This window comes from Lissotriton helveticus, chromosome 1_1 (genome assembly GCF_964261635.1).
Source record: "Lissotriton helveticus chromosome 1_1, aLisHel1.1, whole genome shotgun sequence".
Taxonomy (NCBI): Eukaryota; Metazoa; Chordata; class Amphibia; order Caudata; family Salamandridae; genus Lissotriton; species Lissotriton helveticus.
The window spans coordinates 1,826,634,083-1,826,646,240 of record NC_136057.1 but is presented as its reverse complement, the minus strand read 5'-3'; the positions used below and the strand labels follow the sequence as shown (position 1 = coordinate 1,826,646,240).

General features: G+C 46.0%; 1 long non-coding RNA gene across 1 annotated transcript; it reads right to left on the bottom strand.

The window, feature by feature from the left end:
* Nucleotides 1–4,233: 4,233 nt before the first annotated feature.
* LOC144753323 (uncharacterized) lies at nucleotides 4,234–8,681 on the bottom strand. Its single transcript, XR_013594298.1, has 2 exons — nucleotides 8,534–8,681; nucleotides 4,234–6,244 (listed from the first exon to the last, which is right to left on the bottom strand). It is a non-coding gene; the product is annotated as an uncharacterized LOC144753323 (long non-coding RNA).
* Between the last annotated feature and the right edge of the window lie 3,477 nt (nucleotides 8,682–12,158).

Here is a 12,158-nt window from a genome sequence, read left to right as displayed (position 1 = left end):
CAGTGAGTGGTTTCTTTGGACAGACAGTGTCCCCTTGCTTATGTCCAATCTGGGATCACTCAAAGAAGATGCAGGCACCCTGGGCCACAACCCAACAGAACCACCCCCCTTTTTCTCAGGCGGGTCTTGGGAATCTTTCCTTTTTCCTTATACTGAGACTTGTCTGGGTCATCCTTAACTTCTCTCTCACTCTGCCTGGGGGAACCTGAACCACCCTTTTTGGAGGCACTCCCAGGTGACTTCTTTCCACTCTGGTGCTGACCCAGAGTTCCGCCTTCTCAGCAAGCTTCCTGGAGTCATTCAGCTTGCTGTCAACTAGGGGCTGGCGCTACTTGTTAAACAGGCACTGATCATGTGCTATCTCAAGATTAAGTTGTACAGCCCAACATATCCATTGACTTTGCTGCCCCTCACTCAGCCATTCAGTGCCTTGCTCGCATTATCTAAGTAGTCCACCCAAGACTGTTTCTGCACCTTCTGTCTGTCCCTGTACCTGATGTGGTACTTCTCAGAGGTGAGTCCAAACTTAGTGACAAGGATGGCTTTCATGGGGCATATGTGGTTTGGTCCTCCACTTCTACTGTAAGCAACGTGTCCCGCCCCACTGGAGGCATGTGTTTCCACATGACATCCCCTATATCTCCTCTGAAATCATGCCTATCTTCAGAGTAACCTCATATGCCGCAAGACAATTGTCTACATCATCCCTCACCACATAGATGGGCACAAGATCCCAAGGTAAGTGGACGTTCTTGTCTCCTCCAGAACTGTAGAATTGCTGCCACCATTGCTGGAATCTGCTTGTTTGGGCCTTATTGCCAGACTCCTTCCATGAGCCAACTGCTCCAAAGCAAGTTTGTCCTCCATTTTCAGTTTGGTTATTAGCAGTTGAAACTCCCTCTTTGCCTTCCTGTCTGCCTGCTCCTCTGGGGATGGGAAATGTGATGAAGCACTGCTTCCTGCTCTTGCAGGGGGATCCAACTCAGGTCAGAGGAAGAGTCCCCCCTCCTCCTCCCCTGAAGACTGTATTCCAGGGTGGTTGTGCTGGTCTTGATCCTGATCCTCCATATAAACTGTATCCTCTTGCCCCTCTGTGGCTACCATCAACTGGTGGACCTTTGTCCAGGCCCTCAGAACTTTCTGAAGCTCCAACTGTGAGGTGCCCTTCTTCATTTTAAGTACCCTTTACTGACAGTACTGTTTAAGCTCAACCACTGTGTAGTTTACCAGGTTGGCCAAATCAAACTCCATTGCTGCAGGTATGGTTTCAGACAGTCCAGTAGTAGGACTGAAGGTAGATTTGGAAAAATCAAAAGAAGTCAATCAAGGAGAATTGAACAACCTGAATCGGTTTAAAAATATTTATGTGGGGTGATAGTGTAACACAAAATTACTGTAAGTCAGTGCAAGTTCAGGTTCCCATTACCTGTGCACGTATCTACCGCCCTCCCCAGCAAACACCGCACTTTATTTCTGCCTTTCAGGAACTACTGGCGACTTTATCAGTGAATAATGCATCTGTCATGGTGCTGGGGGATTTCAACCTCTGGCCCCCTGACCCTGCTGAGGGCGCCATGTCCAAAGAATTCACGGAACTCTTGTGCAGTCTAAATTTCCTATCACATGTTCATACTCCGGCTCACGTCCGAGGTCACATCTTGGATCAAATTTGGTCACTCAACATCTCTGTTTCCACCCCTGTTGTTATGCCCTGTCCCTGGTCTGATCATTTTTTGATCTCTTTTTTTCTTGATTTAAGCCTTGCAAAAAAAACCTCTTTCCCCAGGAATACCTGGGCCCATAATTGGAATCATGTAGATATGCCGTCTCTTTGCTCTTCTCTCTCTGCCACTTGTCCTAACCTGGTAGACCTATCCCCGTCATCCCAAGTCCATACCATCAACAATTGGCTCTCCAGAGCAGGCGATCAAGTGGCCCCGCTCAGGCGCGTCAAAATTAGACGGGCCCATGATGCCAATAGATGGTTCAATGTTGAGCTCAAGGGAAAAAACCTCACAGTGCGGCAGGCAGAGCGCGCCTGGAGGCGCCTACTGTCCTACCTTAAAGCTACAGTATATTTCCATCTTGACTGATTATAAAAAAGCCATCCTCCTCGCCAAGACTGATTACTTCTCCTCCAAAATTCTTGCATCCGAAAACCAACCTAGGGAAATTTTTGCTACTGTCCAGGAGCTGGCTTCATCAGACAGGGCTACCCTTAAACCCTTCCCTTCCCAATCCCTCTGTGACTCTCTCAACAATTATTTTGTTGAGAAGATCGCTGCCTTCAAGGCCAACATACCTCTGTCTTCCCCTTCCATCTCCAATCCCCTACCCCCGCCCAATCTATCATTCCTTGATCTAATACCCCCTCTTACCAAGAATTTTTTGCCCTGCACATGTCCTGAGAGAGATTTTCTCGGTCTGTCCGACGCCTCCTCTCACTTTCGTCAATGACTCTCTCGAGCAGGGGATTGTCCCAGACCTTCATAAATCAGCGGTTATAGTTCCCATTTTAAAGAAGCCTGGAGCTGATCCCTCCTCCCTTTCCAACTATCGCCCCATTTCCCTTCTTCCCCTTCTGGGCAAAGTCCTGGAACGTCACGTCACCAAAGTCTTCAGTGCTTTTGTGGAGGACAGCAGCAGCCTGACCTCGTGCCAGGCTGGCTTTCGTCCGTCACACTCAACTGAAAAAGTGGTCCTCTCTGTCATGGACACGCTCAGAGAGGGGGCGGACATCAACTCGCCTCAGGCACTGGTCCTCCTTGATTTGTCCGCCGCCTTTGACACGGTTGATCATTCCATCCTTCTCACCCGTGTCAGGGTGGCTGGCATCAGGGGGCCTGCTCTGGCCTGGCTCGCCTCCTTTCTGAGTGATCGCACGCAGGCTGTCCACCTAGCCGATTTTTCCTCCCCCTTATGTAGGGTCCAATGTGGGGTCCCTCAGGGCTCTTCGCTTTCCCCTCTTTTGTTTAATCTATACATCTTCCCCCTTATTTTTGCTTTACAGCAGATGGAGGTCACGGTCTTCAACTATGCCGATGACCTCCAGCTTATTTTCAATCTCTCTTCGTCCCCCGGTTCTATCCACAATTTCGAATCTGTTATGATTTTTATCCAGGACTGGATGAACTGCAACCACTTCAAGTTAAGCCCTGATAAGACCGAATTGGTACTTGTAGGTGGTTGCCCCAGTCCCTGGACCCCTTCGTTTTGGCCGTCAGTCCTAGGTACCCCCCCATCACCCTCCTCCTCAGTTAAAACACTAGGGATACAACTTAATAACCATCTTACATTGCATTCCCAGATCAACACAGTGGTTTCATCTTCCTTTCTGACACTTCGCACAATCCGTAAAATTTCCCGTTTTGTTTCCTTTTCAGCGTTGAAACTTATTCTCAAGGCTATGGTTCTGTCCCACCTAGACTATGGTAACATCTTGTACAATGGTGTTCCAGCTTATAGTCTTCGGCGCCTCCAATTGGTTTAAAACCAAGCTGCCCGCCTCATCTATGGGCTCTCTAAATCACATCATGTCACACCCCTACTTAAAGCCCTCCACTCGCTCCCTATCAGAGAACGTGCCCTTTTTAAGATGGGCTGTACCACTTTTCAGGCCCGTATCGGCTCTGCTCCAGCTTTCATCAATTCCGAAATCAAATCTTATATCCCTGGCAGAGAGCTATGGTCCTCTTCTCAGTCCCTTCTTTCTGTGCCCCGTTTTAGGAAAAAAAACGGGTGGCACAAAGTTTGCTGTCCTTGCCACGTCCTTTTGGAACACCCTTCCTTTTTCCATTAGGTCTTCCGCCTCCTACCTTGAGTTTCGCAAAGCGTTGAAGACCTTTCTCTTCTCACAAGCCTTCTCGCCTTAACGTCCGCGTCCTGCTCCCCCTGGGTTCGCATCCCCAGCGCCAAGAAACCGCCTGGTAGTTGTGCGCTTAACAAATATTTTAACTTCAACTTCAACTACAAACACAAGTGCAACTCTCACCTCTGAACACCAGCATGAGAAATTGGGTGGTTGGTTGACTCGTTTATACCCCCTGGTCAAGCAGCAACCACAATCATTCTCAAGGTAAGGCACAAGCAAATCCCAAATTAACCTGTGCTCACCACCTCTGAAGCTTGCCACAGAGCAGTGAGGCTTAACTTAGATTTAATGTGGAAAGTATTTATGCAACACTTCAAACAGTAAAACAGTGAAAACACACCACAAAAGGAGCCCAAAACAGATTTGGAATAATAGAGTACATTTTAATAAATACAACATTCTCAGACAACCAAAATTCAATTAGAAGAACTAAAGATATTGAATTTTACAATTTTTTATGAAAATAGCACCAAAAAGCACAAAGTGCCAATTAGGATTATCGGGTCGCACAAGACTGGTATAAAGTCACAAGTTCATGTTAACTACGATGGAGCGCAGGTTGGCTACAGGGATCCGGGTAGGCCAGCTGAACAGAGTACATTAAATGCTGGTTGTGGAGCGTTGCATGGATCCGTGTTGAAGATCCTCCATTCAGCCAAAGTGATGCATCGGGTCCGAGATGCAGTGAAGCTGCCTGCAAGGTCCTGTTGCTTCATCGTCGTGGCATCAAAGCCCTGATGAGAATACTGGTACTGAACGCCTAGGATTCGAAACGTGTCGGCACATCAATAAAGCACAGAGGAATGACGATTTAAATTCCAATCTGCGAACCAAGGATTAATTTCTTTTTTCATAAATTCTAAATGGTCCCCCTGTGCAAATACGCATACCAGATATAGACATTAAAAGCAAGTCTAGGATCACTAACTGGTGGAAAAAAGACACAAGTAATGGATGTCTTTATGTTTTGTCTTTTTCAGTCTTTTTGTAAAAGTGTATTGTGATGTATTTTGTATAGTACTTTTTATCATTCACGTGGATTTGGAATGTTTTGTAAAATGTCTGTATATAGAATGTTGATATGATTGGACAATTCTCCTTTTCATGCTGAAATTAATTAATGAAAAATATAAAGGATAAAAGTAAAAGGTATAAATAAAAAAACGGTCCAAACAAAAAAATGTGTTTGGCCATTTAGCGGAAATTGTAAATGCTTCCAAAAAAACTTGAGGTACAGGCCTATCCCTCTTTTTTCCATATAACTTTCTAAAAGAGGCATTTTCAGAATTGTAATTTAAAATCCAACTTCACCTTAAGGTAGGATTTCAAATTAGGATTTCAGGGACACCAAACTTGAACCAGTTATATTTTCCCATTTGGAAATCACACTTATAGAATGTAATAAGGCAACTCAAATGTTATCCTTTGTTAGAGGGCGGCCTTGCAGTAGTGAAAAACAAACGTAAAAGTTTATCACTATCAGGACATGTGAAACATAAATGTACATGTCCTGCTTTTTAAATACATTGCACCCTACTATCTGGGGCTGTCCTAGGCCTACACTAGGGGTGACTATATGTATGAAAAAGGAAGCTCTGGGCCTGGCAAAAGGTTTCATTTACGGGTCAAAATGGCAGTCTATACTGCACACACAGGCTCTGCAATGACAGGCCTGAGACGTGTTTAAAGGCCACTTAAGTTTCTGACACAATCAGTGTTGCAGGCCCACTAGTAGCATTTAATTTACACGCCCTGTATGATTGCAGCACAATTTTACTAGGGACTTATTAGTAAATTAAGTATGCCAATTGGGTATGAGCCAAAAGTACCATGTTTTAAGGGGAGGGCCCAAGCACTTTAACAGTGGAGCAGTGCACAGAATTCCAAAGTCAACAAAAACCAATTCAGCAAATCGTAGGAAGAGGAAGACAAAATGTTTGGGGGTGACCCTGCAAAAAGAGACATTTCCAACAGTCACTATATTGAGGTTAGCAAAGTGAACCTAAAATAATATTGCATCCTCTACATCGTCTACCGCTACATTGTCAAGATAAGTACATCTACTTGCCTTGATGTAATGTTGGCAGTTGTAGATGCCCATTATTAACAATGAGATAAATATATAAATGCTCACACATTCATCACATACATACACTAATAGATTTCCAGTAAATTCAGAATCCACACTGAGTCATATCCAACAACAACAGTTCTTAAGTTTTCATAACACAGAACATGTCAACATAGTTTTGGCTTCCCAATTCCGAATTACTGAGCCTTCATTACGACTAAACAATATTTTATCAGGATGACAAAAAACAAAACCACACAATAGCCGATGATAATCATCCTGGGAACAGCGCCAAAAGTGTGCTGAAACAAAAAAAGAATAATAGTGATAAAAAAAATATACTTCACAAACTCAAAACCAGAAAGGACAGAAGGAATCTAATAATATCCATTTCATCCTGATGAAATAAACTGCCATGAATATCAGGTAGCTTTCATTATCCATAGCCTATATGTAAGAAAATCATCACCACGAAAACACTACCAAATTTATTTAAAACAAGTAACTAATGTACAGCTACGTGTGATGGCAATGGATGGCAATCGATGGATAAAACATACATATCACTGCCACATCTTAGACACAAAGGGGCATATTTACAAGCCCTCACCACCACAGGAGAATAACTTTTTTTGATGCTCTGGGGCGCAGCGTAATTTTCTATATTTACATGGTGCCGTTAAGCCACTTTGCATGGCTTAACGCCACCTTATAAATATACCCTATCCGCCGCACTCCCCTTTGGCAAAAAGGCATGTAGTGGGTGTTGCTGTGGGTGTTCCACCGCAATTCCGATTGTTTTTTGACACTGCCCAAGATTTACAAGGCTGAGCCAGCGCCAAAAACGAATGCCATGGAATACCAGGCATTAGAATGGGGCAACGGGAAGAAAGTATTAACTTGTCTTCTTTTTTTGCTCTTTACATGTCTGCTGCATTCTGCAGCACACATAGAAGGTGCAAATCACCATTATTGATTGTTTATGTGCAGGAAGGTGACCATTCCTGCACATAAACAATTGTCCCTACAGCGCAGGCACCCTTGCAACATGGCGGCAGGGTGCCTGCTCTGGAGCTAGGCAGCTTTTTTTCACCAGGACTAGGGGAAACACAATGGTGCGCCAAACTACTTTCATTTTTCACTATACTAATTCACCACTAATCCTTCATGGGTTCCGGAGTAGCGTGCTACTCACCGAAAAAAGCGCTTTAACACCACATCAGTGGCAACAAGCGCTATATAAATGTAAACCTTTTTCACTCTTCTATACCTACGCTATCCTTCTGATTCCAAATAACTGACTAACCTATCCACCACTCAAAATACTTTAATATTTCACAATACTAACTCAACACTAATCCTTTATGGGTTCCAGAGTAGCATGCTACTTGCCGAAAATGCGTTTCAACTTCCCGTCAGGGGTAGTAAGTGCTATATAAATACAATTACAATACAATACAATATTCTTGTCAAAAAAGCTCATTCCTGCGTTTTGAAAATGTCGGAGTGTGGTGCTGCCAAATTTGATGCAGCTCCGTGCTCCGACATTTTATTGTAAATATGCCCCAAAAAGACATGCAAAAGAGTAATTTGTTAACTGCAAATACTTGACTAAAAAGTCCCTAAATCAGGGCAACCATGTCCCTATTTAAGGGTTTCATTTGAAGAACCGATCCTAAATACGAAGTGCATAATCTGGACATTAATAACAAGAAATAGTTGTATTAAAAGGTTAAAAAGGTGTACGAATGCAAATAGAAAAGAATGTCTTTATGTCAAAATAATATGAAATAAGGAATGCTCATCAGGATCAAAAGCAATTTTTTCAATCCGGTAATTATATAATTGTCTGGGATGCAGAATTATGTATTTCTTCAGCCAAGCTTCTATTCTCATTTGATGGAAAGTCTTAAGAATCATCCACAAACTGGCTACAGAGGGCCAGATGTAGGACCCTGTTATTAAGCACCTCGCAATTTGCGACTCACTGCGAGTCGCAAATTGCGAGGCGCTAAATGAAATGTGCAACAGTGTTATTACACTGTTTTGCGATTCCCAATTGGGTCGCAAATTCCGAGGCTCATTCATATTAATGAGCCTGTTGCAATTTGCGAGCCCATTGAGAATGCCAACCCACCCTGCTGGGGTCAGCAAACCACCATGTCTGGGAGTGCTTTTTTAATAAAGCTGCTTTTTTCAAATGCAACCCGAAAACGGGATGCATTTATTTAATAAAGCTGCTTTTTAGGTCGAAGCACGACCTGCTTCAATGCGAAGCATTGATAGCAGAGTCTGCTTCGACAACTATTGTGATCCGTTATTGGGAATGTGGACAGGAAGGGTGCACGAGCGCAGAGTAGCTCAGTTTTCACCTCGTGAGCGCGCACGGCGCCGTGCCCCTCTCCTGTCCACATTCCCTTGCGCAAACACTCTACACTCGCGCATGCGCACATACACAGGCACACACACACTGCATACACACGCGCAAACACACACGCAAGCCCACGCGCACACACACAGACACACACACAGACACACGCACAGACACATTCGAACACACGCGCGACCCCCACCCCCACCCCACCACTTACCGGGCTCTTTCGGCGTGTTCAGTGTGTCATCTACGACAGCGCTGGTACCAGGGGGCAGGACTTCACTTCCGGGGCTCCCTCCAGCACCTGGGAGCCCCGGGCTGCGGAGAGGCCATCAGTCGGCCGGCTCCACTTCTTCCTCGGCGGCGGCTGTGGCGGCGGGCGGGACTTCCTGCCGGATTGCAGGCCCCGCCCCCGTCTCAGGCAAAAGTGCCTGACTTCCGTTTTTTTCTTGTTTTCGTTTCACGTCCACGCTTATTAAAGCCTCCTCCCCTACGCCTTTCTTCCCTCCCCCGGCCCCTTTGTGCCTCTTCCAGGAGCCGGCTGAGATGGGAGGAGATGCACAACTTAAAGATGTCTTGCTGGCAAATGAGCCGTGCGCTTTAGAGTTACTTTTTTTGATTTTCTTTGCAGCCTGTACCTAATGCCATCTTCTTTTTCCATGTTTTTTGTGTTTGTGGCTCTCACAGTAGCAAAGCATGTTTTGAGTCCTGCCTCTGCTAACCCTGCTAACCCTGTCCATGAGCAGACTAGCAGAGGGACCCTCTCTGCCCCTAACCCTGCAGAACCTTTTGCCCTCCTAGGTTGAGCCACGTCTGCAGTCTCAGAAAAGCGGCCAAGGCGTTGTGCATGGGCCTGTGTCCGGTGAGGAGTGTCAGGAACCCATTCCTCAATGACGCATTCAGAGTGATGCGCGCGCGACATTGCCCCCTGCAGCTGTACAGAGGGAGGGCACCCCAGAGGCAGGCGCTGTCATCCGTTTCTCCGCAACCTGACTGTCTATCCGACGTTGGATCACCGCGCTCTTTCCTTCTCCCAGTAACCTGTGCCCAATAATGGCCCTGTCTCTCTGTCTTGTACTCTCTTGCAGGCTGTCTCTCCACTCCAACCTTATCTCCTCCCGCACGCAGACTTCCTCTCTCGCTCTATCAACCCAGAACTCTCTCACTCTCATATCCTGGTAACGTCTCTGTGATAACCCAGCGCCTGTCTCTTCTCCCCACGACTCTCCATTCAAAGCAACCACCCTGGCTTGCATAAACCCCTTTCCTCTCCTGTCCCTCTATCACATGTTTCTACTCCTCACTCTCTCTCGTCGGTTATTGCAGGCTGTCATTCTGTCCTCACTGCCCCTTCACGCTCCGGATCTGCCTTCATCACTCTGCCTCGCTAACAATTTAATTGCATTTACATAGTGCATATTACCACTGACGAGGCGCTTCAGGTCTTCATCCTCTTTCACCCTGTCCCTTTACTCGGTGCATTCTGTCTGTCTTTCATTGCCCCTCCATTCTCCAGAGGCCCCCTCTGCCTTTTCTCATCCTGGCCTTCCATTCATTGCGAGCTCTCTGCTTTCCCTACCCTTAGCTCCCTTAATTCACGACGAGACTCCCTACTTCTTTTCCGAACTCCGACCCTCCTTTCATCTTACGCTTTTATTCTCCGCTTCTCACTCGCTCCCAACTGCTCATCATAGGTTCTCTCCCCTTTCGTCATTCTGTCCCTCCTTTCACCAGAGGCTCTTTGCTTCTTGCCCGATCCTTCCTTTTATCTCAGGCTTTCAGTGTCTCCTAACGGCACTCCACCCCGGTTGTTCGCGGCTGTCTCCCCCGTCTCCTTGTAACCCTGCCCCTCCTTTCACCAGAGGCTCTCTGTTTCTCACAAGGTCACGGATTTCATCTCAGCCTTTCAGTCTATCCTTGTGGCACTCCCCACCGCCACACCAGGCTGCTTCTGCGCTCTCCTGGTCACCCTTCCCCTTCCTTCACCAGAGTCTCTGCTTCTTACCTGTCTCCTCCATTCACTTCACCCCTTCAATCTCTCCTAATGGCCCTCCCCATGGGCTGTCTCTCTCTCCGTGTCACTCTGTCCCTCCTTTCACCAGAGGCTCTCAGCTCCTTAGTGGACTCCTCCTGCCACTGTCTTCTAGTGGCATTGCCATCCTGTACTACACAGGCTATCTCTCCCCTCATCATTCTGCCCCTCCTTGCAGCAGAGGCTGTCCTTTTCTCAACCAGTCACTCATTTCATCTCAATCTTTTAGTCTCTCATGGTGAGGATGGGGATGGAAGAAAGACTTGAGGGGACACCAGGGATGAATAAAATGATAACTTTTGTGAACCTACATCATTCAAGTGCAGAGAAGCAAGGTGACTGGCCGCCTTCACCAGCTGGCATCTCATCGTGCCAGTGCAGAGAGGCCGGTGACTGACTGCCTTCAGTGGGCATATCATTATGCCAGTGACTGGACGCCATCAGCAGCTGGCATCTCATCATGCCAGTGCAGAGAAGCAGGATGACTGGCTGCATTTAGTTGGCATCTCACCGTGCCAGTGCTGAGAAGCAGGTTGACTGGCTGCCTTCAGCAGCTGGTGCAGAGTGACTGGCTGCCTTCAGTTGGCATCTCATCGTGTCAGTGCATAACAGCAGGTGACTGGCTCCCTTCTAGATGCTTTGGACGCACATCAATTTAATATTGAAAAAAAGACTACTCCAAATTTAGTTTACTCAAACCATCTTGGAAATTAATGGCCATTGATTTCCCACTTAATCCAAAGATCACACATCACCTCAGGGCCGGCCCTAGGCATGTGCAAACTGTGCACCTGCACAGGGCCGCCAAACCCCAGGGGCCGCCACGTCGACCGACGGACGAGCCGAGGATCGGATCGGAACTTGGATCACTGGCGGCCCCCTGGCAGGATTTGCCGGCCTCCGGGCAATGGCAGCGACGCGTGTGAGCGTTGTTGTTGTTTAAATTGGTTTCACTTGGGCAACCAGCCAGCAGACAGTTGGGTCCCAGGGCCGTCAATCTTAGCCCTACGACGACTTGACGGCACTCACAACTTTATCACTCCTTTGTGCTATCCTACTCTTACAACTTTTTAAAAGCCGTAGTTCTTGAGGTTTAGTTCAGTCAATGTCGAATAAGTGTCAAATTCATGTTGATGTGCTAACTTCACCACCACCTAGACAGTATATAGGACAAAACTAAGGAACAACTGTTACTACGTCATAATGCAAATGGGTTCCATCCTTTTAATCCACCCAGATTTTTTGCTTTCACCAGGTTTTTGGGAAGTTATTTACAAAAGTTTAAGCTATTGCCATTATAAATTACAATAACTTTCATTTAAGTATGAATTATTAAGCCATTGTTATTTGTAATATCAATACATCTAAGTCACGTAAATACAACACATATTGCATTACAAATGCTATAGGTGTCACAGTTGCGAAAGTTAAAACTATTGGCATTGTAAATGACAAAGCTATTAATTTAGCTATTTTCAAAACCAAAACATAAAAAAAAGATTTGTGATTTACAATACCAATAGCTCAAACTTTCCTAATGCGAGACCTATTGCATTGCAAATGCTTGTTACAAATGCAACCCGAAAACGGGATGCATTTAAGAAAGAAAAATGAAACTTTTCCATTTCATTTTTGTAAGGGCAGGCAGTGGTCTCTGGGACCACTGCCTGCTCCTAAAAATATTTTCCCACCTTTTCACAAAGGGGAAGGGGTCCCCTAGGCACCCCTTCCCCTTTGCCAGTGATTTACCACCTACTTGAAGTAGGTGGTAAATAAACTGCAAGTGTTTTGAGGCCGCAAAACATTAGTA